This window comes from Pleurodeles waltl, chromosome 1_1 (genome assembly GCF_031143425.1).
Source record: "Pleurodeles waltl isolate 20211129_DDA chromosome 1_1, aPleWal1.hap1.20221129, whole genome shotgun sequence".
NCBI classification, from domain to species: Eukaryota; Metazoa; Chordata; class Amphibia; order Caudata; family Salamandridae; genus Pleurodeles; species Pleurodeles waltl.
Genome location: NC_090436.1, coordinates 288,044,802 through 288,061,485, shown reverse-complemented (window position 1 = coordinate 288,061,485; position 16,684 = coordinate 288,044,802).

Sequence of the window (16,684 nt, the reverse complement as noted above, 5' to 3'; positions counted from 1 at the left end):
TTTGGTATTCACAAAGTGACAAACGAGTTGTATCTTTACGACTTCAGAGGTACGCAATTGGGGATGAATCTCTGCACTCGGGTGGAGACCCTCTACTCAGAGCAGAAACTCCAACTTGAGGAGAAATTAGTATAACTTTATGCAGCAGCAGATACATATTGTCACCTGCAACTCATGCACTACAACCCACATAAAGGCAGCACACTTCCATCGCTCTGGTTTTTCCACACCCACATGTCACCAGTGTGTACTGTGATTTGCCATCACCATGCTACCTGTAAGGAGGAAGAAAAGCCATTCTGAGGAGGAGACGACCACGTTGTTGACCTTAGTAGTGACTACCAACAACTACATGGTCTACCTTCATACTTTTACAGTGCAACACAGAGGGAAGCCCTATGGTAACAGTTGGCTACTGCAGTCAGCGCACTGGGGGAGGATGTCTGCTTTGTCATACCACTTGAAAAGGATGTCCTCTCCGCCATGCACCCTCAGCTGCTGCATGGGCTGCCTGTTGATGATGACCCTAATGTGGTCCCAGGTAATATGTGATGATTCAAACAATGACTTAAAGTGATAAATGTGCACAATACACTACAAATGTTACTATGTAAGTCACCCACGTTTGTGCAAATACTCATTGTAATGTTGACTTGCACTTTGTCACATTGTGTCTCATTTTGTCTATTGCACTACCAGTACCAGAAGCATTTGTGATGGAAATATTATCTTTCAAAGCTCAATTTGTATGATTGTGTCTCATTTTGTCTATAGCACTACAAGTACGAGAAGCCCTTGTGGCGGAAATGTTAACTTCCAATTAATTATTCATGTACAATGGCCCATCACTGCAGGTGATTTCATTTTAGACTGGTATGTGGCCCTAGAAAATGTGCCTGATTTAGTAACAATCACAGTTGTCTTGCAAATGCAATTGAGTAAATATGAGAAACATTTCACATAATCATCATGTGCTGGTACTGTCTGTGGAATACTCTTTTTTATTGCCACATACAGCTGGAAGAGATTCACCAGCTTGAGCAGAGGTCCCCACACTTACAGGGAGGAAACATCATGGGGGACATCAACCCATACCCCTTGCACAAACTGGCACATCAATATTGCCAGAACAGGATCCCATTTTCCACATTGTGATCTGAAAACCCATTGATGATTTACATAAAACACAACAATAGCCTCATACATGTGAACTGAACTAGGATATGTTGTTTGTAAGATGTGTCAACTAGAATGTAAACAAAATACACTCATAGCTATTATATTTAGGCCCTGTGAAGTTGGCCAGAAAAAACGTCTACTACAGCAATCTCTGCTTCATGTAAGTGTGTGACATACGGCCCGTCACCACACACTGGGCAGACGATTGACCCTGGTAAGTGCATTGAAAAAGTATGTTATTTATGGTCAGAGTACTAAATATTGGATAATATGCCAACAGTTTGTGGTGTGTGTGTCTAATATGCCCTTTGTCACTTATCTTCATGTACTCACATGTGGCTCATAAGAGTATACCACTTCATAACATGTTAGCTAATGAAAGGATGACAGCAGTTTTATTTGCAATATATCAGCATGTGCCAAATTGCTTATATTTAGCCACAAGCAGGTTGAAAGTCTATACCTATGACACATACATATGAATGATTTACACCATCCTTTGTATTGAAACATGGATATGTATGGCATATTACAACTGCTGTCAGCATACCCTCAGTCATCCAAAGGACCTCATCCAGGTATTTTGGAGACATTCTGACTGCAGCAGTCAGACCCACTACCATCCATCCATCAGGTAAGCTGCTGGATTGAGGACAACCTCTTCTGTCACACACTCAAAGAGCCAGGCTCAGCAGCTGACATCACAGGGGATCTCAATACCACACAGAGCTGTGGCTAGGGCTGGTGAGTTTGATTTTGGATTGCACATCTGCATTGAAAAGCTCAGTGCTATAGTGTGAGCTGGCACTTGTGGATTTTCACAAACCAGGTCACATGTGGAACATTAGACATATGCAAAGAATATTGGAAACAACCTGTGTGGTGTAGCACATGATATACAATGGGAAATACTTATCAGGTTGCAACCTCTATCAGGTGCCAAGAAAATCGAGTTGCTTGATGAAGCTGAACCATTCCTCAATGGAGGATGGCATGCAATCCTGGGAGACAATCAATCCTCCTCCAAGCAGCAGTGTGAGCAGCCATCAATGCCCAAGAGTAGGAGGGTGAGGAGAAAGAAGATGATGATGATGTGCTGGTTGTGGCAGATGACCTAGATTATCAAGAAGACATTGTTGGTCCACAGGGTAAAACACTGAAGGCAGCATCAGGTCTGGCCAGCATTGTGTCTCCTATTTCACCTCTGAGGATTACCCATTCCCAGCAGTCAGCCAACCATCCCAAGCCTTCATCTACCCAAACACACCCATCCCCTCCCCACAGCCTTCACATCCAAGCTAGACGTGTTGGTTCTCCTACACACTCCTCCCATGACAGTGGATCTGAGGGATCTAACACCCTGCACAAGCAACCCCCCAAGGTAAACAGGCACCACCTCCCCAGCACATGCTCTCCCTACAAAGTTACGCCCTCCACCTAGTCATGCTCCAATCCTGTACAGGTATCCTCACCCCCGTACAGGCACCTCTACCATCTGCACAGGCACTCTCACCCCCTGCACGGGCACCTCTACCACCAGTATAGATACCTTCACCTCATGTACAGGCACCCTTCACCACCTGTACAGCTACCCTCAACCCCAGTACAGTCACACTCATTAACTTTACAGGCAACCTCACCCACTGTACAAGCACACCTACCAACTGTAAAGACACCGTCCCTCCCTGTACAGGGACAATTAAGAAATGTACAGGCACCCTCTCCCTTTACATGCACATCCACCAGCTGTACAGACACCCTCACCTCATACAGGCACCTCCAGCACCTATACAGGTAGGTGAACAACACCCACACTCACACATCAGCACCGGCACAGTAAATGCACTTACTAACAGAGATTCTCGCCGCCACCATTGAGACCTCACAAGAGAGATTGCATGCTTAGTCATTGTAGGCCATGAGCAGGGTAGTGGATTAGTCTACAGATGAATACAAAAGTGTGTAGTCATGTCCTTGTACGTATTTGCATGTTAACGCTTGTGGTATGTTGCCAAATTGACGATTTTTTGCTTGGTGTTTCTGAAATGTCTGTGATACAACCATTTTGTAAACCCTTGATTTGTCTCTTGCATCCATAAAGGTGAATGATCATTAGAAGAAGGAGATTTGGAGAGCCTTAGCCCGGAAGGTGTGGACCCTGGGGGTCCACAGCCGCTGGAGCACTAACTGTCGGAAGCTATGGAGGACCTGACATGCCGGGCCCAGAAAATTGTGGAGGTTCAGCTGGGGCTGTCTACCTAACATGGGCGGGTGCACATCAGACCATGACCCCCTTAATGGCCAGCATTCTGGAGGTGGCATACCCAGATCTTGATGGCCATTTGAGGAGAGCATAGCATCCACAAGGGGGTGAGCACAGTGCATATTCCTGCCTGCCAAGTTGATGTGTTAGGTTCTGACATCTTCCCCTAATGGTTAGGGCCATGTGTGGCACACAAGATGCGTAACTGTTTGTTTAGAAGTTGAAGGTGGTGCATACTAATGTGCCTTGCCTATTAGTCTAAGGACCTAGGACAGGACTGGGTCCACTACACAAAAAAATTGCTTCCAAGGGACAATGCATGGCTATGTACATTGATCAATCAAGTAATGTTTGTTGTTGTAGGGGGTGTAAATTCTATGCTACAATACCACTACTCGTCAGTGTTTCAGGCCAAAGAAAAATAAGTGATGGATCCCTCACCTCAGCCATGCGTCTGGTCAAGTGAGTAATTTGGCATCTGCCCCCCAAAGGCCACTTGTCTTCAGTGTGTGATGAGTGCTGGTGCCTCGTTGCTGTCTGTCATGCCATCATACAGGTGACAGAGATTACATTGTTCTTTGGATGCAGCTACAAATCAAAACTTTCACTTGGTAAGTGGGGAATGTCCATTGACATGATTTATGTGCCATCACTGTTGCCAACATTCTTTTAGTCTACATGTTAGCATGTGCACCTTTCTTTTTTAACAAAATGTGTACAATGCTATTTCATGCATGTCTACTTGTGTTTGTGGGATGATTTCTGTATTCCCTTACACATATGTGCATGCCAACATGTGATTCCAATTGGACATATGCAATGGGGCAACGTTTCATGTGGTGCCACAGACAGGGGTGTGGGTCACTATTGATTGTTGGCTCACATATACCCTAACCTGTCATTGCATGTCATTAGGCATTTACAACTGCAGTAGCAATGAGGGACATGACAGGTAGAACTAGAGTTTTTACACACAGTGTGCATTTCCAAGCCATTGATGTGGCATCATGTGGAAATGTGTACTTCACATGTGTAACAGGAAAGGTTTGTTACTTGACTATTGGCATGCATCACAGAGTGACTTGCAGTTATGTTGGAATCACATGTGGCTGGGTACAACCATTCATCCATGGACAACTGGGTTTGCAGGACCAAAATGGAAACAGTGCTGTAGCTTCCCATTGGGGAACATGTTGAGGGTCTTCTACAAGTACATGTAGATCTCTGGGCCTCCCCAACATAAAAAGCACTAATGGCTTCTACTGATGCAGTCCGAGTATGTCATTGTAATGGGTGCCAAATAGTACTGGTGATTTCCCTGGAGCTTGCTGATTCATTTTGTTGTGGATTATACAGGCATATCTCCCTGACATTTCCATGTCAAATGTGTAATATAACTGAGTCCCATTAGTATTACCTCCATGACCCCATTAGGTCAAATGTCACTTGGTGAAGTGTGCATTGTTGATATGTTTCCAGAGTGAGAGGTGTATTTCCATGTCACCTTCTTCCGGCTACTGCACTTCTGTCAGCAAGAGATCAGGATTTTGGCGCATCATTTCTTATTGCTGTGCTATTGTGTATGTGATCAGTAGATGTCTGCATGACCTTGTGTGGGATCTGTGGAAATGAACTTGCCATTGCCCTACTATAGTATAACAACAGGTACTTAAGGTGTGTTCCATGAGGCAAAGCGTTGAAGATGATGTTGTCTTCTGCTTTTTCAATGGTTAATGTGATTGCACAACTTCACCCATGCAATAGGAGTTTTCTGAGATCCTGATTTTCTGGTGGGTAACTGTTGAGAGTTCAGGTGGCATGCATGCATATGGTATGGTACATGTGGGCGCCATTTTGATGTTGTATTTTATTGGGGTCTTTTTGACATCATGGTAATGTTTGCTAATCACAGCTGTCGCTCAAGCATGATTGGGAACATGTGGTGGCATAGGATCAACCTAGTCATCATTGGATTCTACCTCCAGTGGCCACTGAGTAGTGGTGGCAGACCGTTAAGGACCTGCTCCTATACCATCCTTTTCTGCCATCATCTGCTCTATCTCCACCCTCCCTGTTGCTCCTCATCCAGTTGGTTGTGCTTGCTCACCCAAGCAGGTGGGTGTCTTCTTTGCCCCTGGCACCTCAGCCCCAGACCCTGTTAGCCCTGCTTCCCTGACTGAGGAGGCTATTGACCTCCTGAAAAGTATTTCTATCGGGCAGACTGACATTCTAAATGCCATCCAGGGGTTGACAATCTACCTTCAGCCGACCAATGCTTTCCTGGAAGGCATTCATAGTGACATGTCTGGCCTACTGAGATCTTTTCAGGCTCTGGTTTTGTCAGTGATGGCAGCCAGCCACCCCCTATCCCTCCCCCCTCCACCTCCTTCTTCTTCCCAATCCAAAATCCCTATTCCCCTACCTGTCCCAAGCACACAGACACATCTGCATGAATCCACCTCAACACATGTAAGCAGCACACATCAACACAAACACTACAAGACACACCAGCATGTAGGCACTCAACATTTACCCGCAGACACCACTTCAACAGACACCCCCACCACCCACACACCACATCCAGCATACCCACAGATATCACAATAGCCAGTGACCCAACCACCACTCCCACCATACACACAGACAACAGCTCACAACCCAAGGACCGGCCGACCTCCGACATTACCCCCAGACACCAGCACAATACTCACAGACAGATACAGCACATCAACAATACCCACAGACACCACCCCAACACACACAGACACATCCATCACATACACCATACCGTCAGACACCACCGCAAAACACACAGACACATCCACAACATCTACCATACATACCCACATACACAACCCCGACAGACACACACACATCCACTACTTTCACATCACCCAGCACCTCCACCTCCCAGCCCCATAACACACATACACCCATACTCAAGCATGCCTCACCTAGGCACACACCCAAGGCACCTACACCCACCGACACACCCACCACTCCCTCAACCTCCACATACCCTCCCTTCTGATGACCCATTTTCCCAAAGAGTTTCCTTTTGAACTTGTCTTTTCCCTTTTTACCTCCAAACCCCCTCCCAAATGCAAGAGGCCCCCACACACATTCAAACCCATCACTCCCACATCCAAGTCCTCTTCGGTCATACCTGACCCCCCTGCAAGCACCCATACCCTTCCCACCTCAAAAAGAAGTTCATCCTTCCAAACTCCCCCTTCTACACCCAAACCCACCCATTTCAAATCTCACCCCAACCCACCCCACCCAAGGATGATCCCTGAGGTGCCTGCCTGCCCACTTGATGCTCCTTCCTGTGGAGCTTCCCTACCAGTGATTGGATTCAAGTGTAAGCAGAGTAATGTGCATGACCTGATGCAGACTGGCCAATGGTCGTTGCTCTTAAGCATTTGACTTCAATAAACTCAAGTTGTTGTTTTATTGGGTACACATTTGTCCTGCCATTACTTTTCAACCTTTATGCTGTCCCTGAGTAACTTGTGTTGTATGCCTACAGTTGTGTGTGTTTTCCCCTGATTGCTGATCCATGTGCTGTTGTTTGCAATATCTGACTTTGTGAGCAGTGCTGGTGTCACCAGGAAGATGTATACTTTATGGATATGTGTTTGCTATTCCAATAGGGGTGTCAATGCTTTTTGTTCTGTTTGTTATGGTAAGTTTTCATCAACTAAAGGTTTCTTTTTTTTTTTTAAGTGCAGCTCGTTTTCCTTTAAGGAAAACGGGCTACACTTAAAAAAAAAACTGCTTTATTTAAAAGCAGTCACGAACATGGAGGTCTGCTGACTACAGCAGGCCTCCATGTTTGCGAGTGCCTATAGTCGGTATGGGGCCGCAATTTGCGACCCACCTCATTAATATTAATGAGGTGGGTCTCTGCGACCCCATACCGACTCGCAGACGGTGTCTGAGACACCGTTCTGCATTGCATATTGCGACTTGCAATTTGCGAGTCGGAAGGACTCGCAAATTGCAAGTCGCAATTTGCAATATTCCTACATCTGGCCCTTAGTGAGCTAGGAATGCCAGAGGAAACGTTCCTTGCTTTTGAGAAAATAAGGGCCTGATTTAGATGTTGGCGGTAATGGTCCCAACATCAGTTTTCTGACTGAAAACCCGACTGCCACCTTGGCGGTCTACCAGCCGGATTTAGATGTTGGCATCCCCATAGGTGACAACCCACTGAGTCCTTCCATCTCTGCCAATGATTCCCATCTGCCGCCATGGGGCCAGAGGAAAGAGTGGCTGGTGGTGAGACCACAGCCACACTTACCACCGTGCAGAATTAGATGTGCCTTACCGCCAAACCAAAGGTGACATCCGATCTCAAAGTCTGACTTGGCGGATTGGGGGTACGGGGTGAAAACTCATCTTTTTTCCTGATTCCACTTCAGTTTCCGGCTGGACTTGACTGGACAGCACCCTCTGTTGCTGCTGCCATTGGAGCATGAAGAAAACACGACCTCCTCTATCACTGGACATGAAGGTAGGGAACCTGTACTGGGTGTGTGCATTGGGGGGGTCACTGCACAGGAGCTCAGAACCACTGCAGACATATACATGTGAGAGTAATTTTTTTAGATTAATGTGACAAGCATATGTTTGGGACACGACAGGGTCAGAAACAGGTCGGACACACTGGTACACAGCACATATTGCACATATACAAAACTGTCATTATGGTGTCAGTATTCATTGGCACATGAATGCTGGCACCACAGTGATGGAACTGTCAACTTATTAACTCTGTCCATGTGTGCACATTGCAAGAGGCCTGCACCTATCATGTTGTGCTTCCAGTTGTGTGTATGAGTCAGTACATGTATGTATGTGTGTGATGCGTTTGGCTGGTTGAGCTGGAGTGAGGTGCACTGGGTGCTGTGGTTTTGTCAGTATGTGTGCCACTTGCATAGGGCATTGCTGTTGTGTAGGGTGTTGTGTTGCTGAGTGCAATATACAGGTGGGTGCGGTTGTGTGAAGGTCATTGTTGTGATGTGTATAGTTGTGATGTGTGAGTGTGTTTGTATAGATTAGTGTGTAGTTTTGTTGGTGTGGTTTTGTTGTGTGTGTGTGTGCAGCACCACTAGTGTGTGTATGTTGTGGTATGGCTGTATGGCAATGTGTGTTTGTGGGATGTGTGTGCTGTGTTGTAGTGGAATGGCGATGGATAATGGTGTGTATGTGGTGCGTTTGTGTTGTGTGTGATGCAGGGGGCCACATAAGGCAAAGGTACAGTGTGGGTGTGTGACTTATCTCTATTCCATAGCCACTTCCATTGCCCGCTGTCCATTGGGTCCTGGGATGTCCTCCCTCTGTCTGCAAACCGCCGCCATTACACCACCTGCAGGACTGTAACATCTAAATACAGCGGGCGGAGCACCGTCAGCTTGACAGTATTCTCAGGTCCACTGCCACGGCGGTTTGGTGGTAACAGTACCAAGATTTAAATCAGGTCATAAGTGTTCAGGGCAATTTTAAAGGCTGATGCCTATGGAATTACCTTGTGATTGAGCTGGACTGCATCCCTGTTGAACATGGCAAAAGGATGGAAAGAACGTTAGCGAAATTGTGGGCAGGTGGTTTTGGAACTGTGAGGATGGGAAGATTAGCAGAATACAGTGAATGAATGAAAATGTTTGTGGTATAAACATAATGAAATATCAGTTACAATAATAAATTAATTAAAAGAGAACAGACAATGACTTTCATAAATAATTTAAACTAACAGACAAGAATATAAATAGTGTCCAGTGGTAATCGTGTATCAATAAACATTATTTCAAAAGACAACAATATGTCAGGTTCATGAATTTTGTCAACATCCCAATAAACTGATAGTCGGTAGAGCAGAAACCGTACTTAATTCCTTGAATGTACTGTTCTACAATTTGCTTTAGAGAAGCCAGACTTCAAATTGTTATTTCTTACGTTCAGTAACGAGAGACATAGACAAATATTTTGTTCTATGGACTTGTTCCTATAACCACAGTGCCTACATTACTTTGAAGGCACACACTGGGTGATACAAAGAGCCTTTAAATTGAGCGATCAGAATATACATAAAACGAAATTTCAAATACCTGTTTTTACTAGCTGAGCCTAATGTGTATGTCAGGTATTTCTGATTTATATCCAAATACATATGGACAGAACTGTCGGCATGAATGTATGGCTGCAAGGTAATCATATCGATCTTTCCCAGGACCTTGCGAGATGAGTGTGACAAGCTGGAAAGAAGTGGCAATGAAGGTAAGTTATTCTCTTTTATAGCGTCGTCACCTACTGGTACTTTTGAACATTCTTGTGTCATTAATAACTCTTTGTATATGAGATATTTTAGATTATCCTCCTTAGTGGCAATGTAGACAGGCACATAATTTAAGGGTGCCCCTACATCTCTACAAAGAATGATGTTAAGATTAGCTCCAGTCAGATTTTACTGTGCGATGTGGAAGAGCGAAGGCCCAACAAAAACCTTATTTCGTTTATGTATTCAGCGGTGTGACTAACGTGTCCTTATAAATAAGAGAGACATGAAGAAGAGGTGGGATGAGTTTGCTGTTGATTGTCTCTATGGAAAGGCGGATGGCCTGACATCCGCATGTTTTGAAATATTTTTTTAATGACTGATGGATAAGATGTGCCTTTATTTTCTTTGTTAAGTGTTCCGTCGAAGATAATTTTTTATCTACTATTATACCCAGATAGTGTAGTGCTTTACTTCTTCTCTAATGTCACCGAGATTCGGTCCCATGTCGCTTCTAGCATTACCAGAGGTCATCATTTTGATCTTGTCACAATTGATTTGAAGATCGTTCAGTTGACTGATTTCACATAGCTGTGATAACTGAAGAACTTTTAGGGTTACTGAGAATACAATTATATTGTCGGCGTAAGCGAGGTAACTAATAGGCTTGGCACCAACTTTAGGATCTAGTCGATCTGGGCGATCCAGCAAGTAAGAGATAGCTGCAATGGTTGATTGGAATTAGTTTTTTAATAGATGCCCACTCGTGAAGATGCTTGAATCAAAAACTTAGCAAAGAGTTTTCCTTCAAAAACAAGGAGGTCTATGAGACGGTAATTTTTTGGGTCCTTCTTTACTCCTTTTTGAATGAATTGGGTGTATTAGTGTGCCTTTCCAGGACATTGGGATTCTACCAGTTTGACGTATAGATGAAAATAAATGGGCAGATTTATCAGGGGTTTACATCATGCTTGCACCACGCAAGGGGACAAAAGGGTGACACAAAACCTAAATAAGATGTATTAAGCCACGCAAGGTCACCCTGCTTGGCACTGTGTGACTTGACAAATCTAGAATACCTCAAGGCAGCACAAATCGCTGCTTTGCATTACTCTGAGGCAGCGAAGTGTCCCATGGGTGAAGCATAGATGTCCCCACGGATTCACCTATGGATTCTGACACATTCACAGATTCACCAACACTGGTAGGCATGGGAACGCATCAAAGCAAAGACCAGAGGTGCAATGAGGAAAATTCTGCAGCACACATAGAAAGAAGAAAATCCTTCTAAGGATTGTTTTTGTACAGGAAAGTGCCCCTTCCTACACAAAAACAACCTGCCTACAATGAAGGCACCCTTGCCACATGACGCAAGGGTGCCTGCATTGGTGCTAGGCAGCCAAAAGTGCACCAGTGCTAGGAAATTACAATAATTCTATAATGTTAAATACTGCGCATTCCTGTCCTTTCCCTTTCATGCAGTGCACCAAGGTGGCCTTCCGCAGCGTGAACGACTGATAAATATGCCACGAACTGTGCAATATGTGGTCATGTTACTAGGATCTGCTTTAAATATACCAATGGGGATCCCAGAGAGCAGCTTTTGATCATTGAGATATTTTGATCAGTTCTGTTATTTCATTGGTCGGAATATTGAAATCTGTAGTGGAATAGATACGAAGTCCATGCGTCTCAGTGACTTATTATCAGAATGCAGTGAGTGGAATGATGATAATGTTTCAGACAAGAAACGGGGAATATTCCATTCCATTGATTTAAATGTCAAGACCGGAAGCTTATAATGGTTCTCTTGCTGTTGACAACTGGCCTGTCATCAAACAATTAACTGATGTTGAGGAAGGCATAGTTGGGGGAGACCAAAAAGTAGTCTATTACAGTTGTCTAGTTTTCTGATGAAAGGTGTATTGATAAGAGACTTAGCTGTATGAAACAGGAAATTGGAGAGGATTTGTGTAACTGCTCCTTTCACTCCTCCCCTTGAGGACCAATTTGGGCACCCAGGGCCAGATGTTGCAAACTATTTGCGACTCGCAAACGGCGAAAATCACCGTTTGCGACTCGCAAATGCATGTTTGCTATGTAGAAATGCATTTTGCGAGTCGGAACTGACTCGCAACATGCATTTCAGAGTCGCAAATAGGAAGGGGTATTCCCTTCCTATCTGCGAGTCGCAGTGGTATGCAATTTCATTTGCGACCGCGTATGCGGTCGCAAATGGAGTCGCAGTTACCATCCACTTGAAGTGGATGGTAACCCACTCGCAAACAGGAAGGGGTCCCCATGGGACCCCTTCCCCTTTGTGACTGGACCCAAAAAAATGTTTTCAGGGCAGGCAGTGGTCCTAGGAACCACTACCTGCCCTGAAAAAATCCGAAACTAAAGGTTTCGTTTTTTTTTTCTAAGTGCAGCTCGTTTTCCTTTAAGGAAAACAGGCTACACTTGGAAAAAAAAAAAATGCTTTATTTAAAAGCAGTCACGGGCATGGAGGTCTGCTGTTCCCAGCAGGCCTCCATCCCAGTGACTGCCCAGAATCGCTATGGGGGCGCAAATTGCGACCCACCTCATTAATATTAATGAGGTGGGTCTTTGCGACCCCATAGTGACTCGCAGGCTGTGTCTGAGACACCTCTCTGCATATGGTTTTGCGACTCGGAAATTGCGAGTCGCTCGGAGTCGCAATTTCCGAGTCGCAAAACCTAGTTTTGCTACATCTGGCCCCCAGTCCTTTCCTGTCCTGGCATCTGCTGCAGATCTCCCCCCACCAGATGGTACATTTATCTCAGCCCAAGCCACTTCGCACTTCATCAGAGCAGCCTGGACAGTCTGTCACAGGCTAACCAATCAAGAGAGGCTACACAGGCTGATTTATGGTAGCTTTAGGAAAGAGTTCTACACATCTTTTCCTGTAATAGGTTTGATAAATCTAACCTTTACATGTTTGATTCATCTTGACTATTATTTTGACACTTTGAATCCAGTTATTAGTTCACTCCTATCAAAGACATTATTAGTATTGAATAAAGCATTTCCATGGTAGCCTATTAAGCTAATGTACTACAATGTGGAAAAATGAAATTAGCTGATTTTCCCTGACAAGGGCATGTAAAACATATTGTATAATGTCTCTGCTTAAACTTATGATGCACCCTGCCTTGGGGCAGACCTTAAGGGTGACATATATGTAAATATAAGGTAGTTTGGGACTTTGGAAGTCATTTTAAATCAAAAGTCGAATTTGGGAATAATTTTATTTTAAAAGTAGAGCCAATTATAATTATGCCTAATTACCATATATCTAAGCACTGGCCGTGGGCCTGGTTAGCAGACCCCGAGGCACAGTCAGAGTCAGTAACCCCCAGTATCAGTCCCAAAAATTAGGGTGATCAGAGAAAATAGGATAACTTTCTCACAGCCTTTCTTCAACAAGCCTCTAAAAATTAAAATGAGAGACTTGGTAAAAAAACTTTTTGTACCAATGCAGTTCCCTGAGAAGTGTTTAAATGGACTGAGATCACGTTATTGAAATCAACAATATTGTGTAACACAAATATAGGCCCTCATGACGACTTTGGCGGTCACGGTACTGCCTCGCCGATGGTGGCAGTCATACTGTCGCCAGGCTGGTGGGGCAGACCTCCAAATAATGACCCTGGTAGTGATAGCACCGCAACAGAGCCAGTCCCTGACCAATACTGCCAGTCTGGTATGACCACCGATGACGGCGGTAGCCATCTCCAGGCCAGCGTAAAGCACATTAGTGCACACCCTATAATGAGTCAGCAGACAGCCACGATTTCCGTGGCAGTCTGAACGCCACAAAAATATGGCGGACATGAACTGAAAGAAGGAGACACTCACCTCCAGGGATACAGCCGAGTCAGCGGACGCCATGGAATGTGGTCTACAAGTCATCCCAGCGCTATTCATTGCCGTACTCCTACAGGACCAGCAACCCCGACGAAGACGGCATTCGCAAGTACATCCCCCAGCACACAATGGAGGGAAGGGGAAAGTCACACATGCACACACCACACACACACCTGGCACAGACTGCAAAGCTCATACACACGAAACAGCACCCGTACCAGTACACACACACATATTTACACACACACACAGACACAAAGACGCACAGCCAACAAACACACACACATCACACCCAACACACGTCACCCACACACCCAGGAGAAAAACATCACAACGGAAACTTACATACACCCGCCCGCAGAAATCCCACTTAATAGACCACAAAAGTTATGCAGGCACCCTAATTCTGCAACAGACAGGGCCAGCAAGAAAAACAAAATGTCAACACAACCTGCATGGAATAGGAAACAATCAACACAGGGCAGTGGTGCCCACAGAGAAGGAGATGCCCACCCTCCTGGGTGAGCAGGCACGGGCACCTGGGTGGGGAGCTACTGGGAGGGCGGTGCTGGCAAGGGGGGTGGCGCACAAGGATGTTGCTGGGCTGGTCCCAGAAGGGTCTGCCACCACAAGGGAGTTTCCATTGGAGAATGAATCAGTCAGTTGTTGCATTTCCTGTCTCCCCCGTTGTGTTCCCCTCACCCTCCAACCCACTGGTCCTCTCAGCATCTGTGCTCTCGGCCTCCTGGGTCACGTGGGCTGCAGCGTCCCCACTCGCTGGTGCCCCTACTCCTTCGCCTGCTGATGCTAATGCACACATGGAAAGAAGAGGACAAGGTTGGAGGGTGGGAAAACATGAAAGGGAGCATATGGTCAAAAGCTACACATCAAGCAAATATCAACACAGTTTTAGCCATAAATATAGCAATTACAGGTATGCAACACCAACTACATTGCCACATTAATCAATACTCCCAAATAGTTACCCATAAGTAAGTGAGCACAACCTTCATAGTTCGACAGCACAGGATCTGCTGCATATTGGCGTGCCTCTACAAATCCAGATTAGAACTATGCTAAGGGAATCCTTAAGTAACAACATTGCAATTTGATGCCGACCTATGTATGCCCTCACAGAACCAACTTTTCATGATAAGAACTGTACATGACAGTCACTTTCCTCCAGTCCAATCCCGGATAGTACAACTTTACTCATGCCTGGCATCCTTAGGTACATATACTACCAATCTAACATACATACACTCGTTTTACCCAAATATCGTAGCTACATACCCTATCATATGTATGCTATACATCTACCTTTGTCCATCTCATTCATCCTTTCCATTCAGAGTGAAATAACACAAGAACTACACTCTGTTACCCACCCCCTTGTGACTACTGTGTTGCCCCCAAGCACCCATCTAACTCCGGGTATGCCACCACCAGTATGCGGGCCTTTGGGGGGGTCATTGGGTGCTCCACCGGCTATGAACCCCCAGGGTCTGCACTTCCTTGGCGATGGCTTGCACAAGGATTTTTTCTGATGGGCACTGACCTGGATGGGAGACACAGTAAGAAGGGCACAATCATCTAGACACACTATGCAGAAATATGATAGAACCACAGACAGTATATGCACACTTCCATCCACAACAGGGCACGTTTATTTCCTTTTCCAGCATGCATGTCCGATGCATTACCCTCCACAGGGTATGCAGCAAACACATACTATCATCCTCACACAACCATGCCGCTACAAATACACCAATGTGCAACCTACCTGCTGTTCTAGAGCCCCATACAGCTTTGTGTATAGGGTTAGGACCCTATCCAAACATTTATGAAGTTCCTCCTGTGTGAAGGAGGGGGTCCTCTTTGCTGTTATATGCGCCATTGTGGCTTCCATGAGAAGGACACAGCAGCACACGCACTGGAGGTCTAGTTGGCTAGAGAGTCAGGAGTCAAGTGAGAGAGGCTGGAGAAAATTGCAGTCACGGTCGCGGCGCTCTGCACCGTCACCACTGGCGGTCACCATTATTGGCCCCTGTTTCCCATAGACATCAATGTTAACCAATGAGGAGTTGCACGAAGGTTTCAACCGCCCACCACCATGAAGACATTCGCCGGAGGAATGAGATCACTGTAATATTCTTCTGCATGGAGGACAGGCAGCAACCATTTTACACATCTATTGTTCAGAGTACAGTTACACATGTCCGTCACAGCTTGTACAGGCAATGTACATGCCAAGCAGAAATAGTTGTGAACAATGTCATTCATATCTTGTCAGTTGTACCTTCGGAGTAATGAGGACTATGTTGCAGACACATAAACAGCCTATGACTGTGTAGTAGGTGAAAAGGTGACTGTTCATTTATAATGCCTGACACCACACGCCACTAATATATGGTGTATGCACTGCAGATGACATCAGTTGCTTGTCATATTGTTGGAACAGTCTCTCTTCAAATATTCAGGTCTGAGTCGGGAACATGTTTCATATTGGTGATATATTGTCACAATAGGGGACAAATGAAGAGTAATAGTGTTCACACGTGCTTTTTACTAAACCTACATACCTACCACTGTGGAGGCAGAGAAATGCACTTGTGTACCGGCCCCTGGTTGATCTTGCCACCATGGAAGATAGATACATCATACTCATCTATCGTCTCAACCGTGCAACTGTCATGGAACTGTGTAGCCAGCCAGATGACAACATACAGCCATTCCTCACACTGTGAAGGTGCTTTCCATCCTCCACGTTTTGGCCACTGTCTCTTTACAAGGGACTGTGGGATTGGCAGCAGGTATTCCTCAAACTATGTTCAGTCATGTATTGCGGAATGTCTTGTCCGCCCTGCTGAAACATGGTGACAGCTACATAAAATTTCCCTGTACTGAATATTTCCCCCATGTGAAGGCTGACTTCTATTAAATGGGGCATATTCCTCATTTAATAGGGGCCATGGATGGTATCCATATTGCATTGGTACCACCCAGGGACAACGAGTAAGTTTATGGAAATAGGAAGAGCTATCATTTTATTAATGTACAGATGGTCTGTTTAG